Source organism: Chiloscyllium plagiosum, chromosome 45 (genome assembly GCF_004010195.1).
Source record: "Chiloscyllium plagiosum isolate BGI_BamShark_2017 chromosome 45, ASM401019v2, whole genome shotgun sequence".
Taxonomy (NCBI): domain Eukaryota; kingdom Metazoa; phylum Chordata; class Chondrichthyes; order Orectolobiformes; family Hemiscylliidae; genus Chiloscyllium; species Chiloscyllium plagiosum.
The window spans coordinates 9,257,202-9,257,510 of record NC_057754.1 but is presented as its reverse complement, the minus strand read 5'-3'; positions in this window follow the sequence as shown (position 1 = coordinate 9,257,510).

The window sequence follows — 309 nt, the reverse complement described above, 5'->3', positions numbered from 1 at the left end:
GGAAACAGGTCATTTGGCCCAACAAGTCCACACCGACTCTCTGGAGAGTAACCCACGCAGCCCCATTCCCCTACCCTACCCAACCCTACCCTACATTTACCGCGACTAATTTTCCCCCCAGACGTGGTCGACGATGCTCTCCACTGCATCTCCTCCACTTCCCGCTCCTCCACCCTTGAGCCCTGCCCCTCCAATCACCACCAAGACAGAACCCCACTGGTCCTCACCTACCACCCCACCAACCTCCATATACATCGTATCATCCGTCATCATTTCCGCCACCTCCAAACGGACCCCACCACCAGGGAT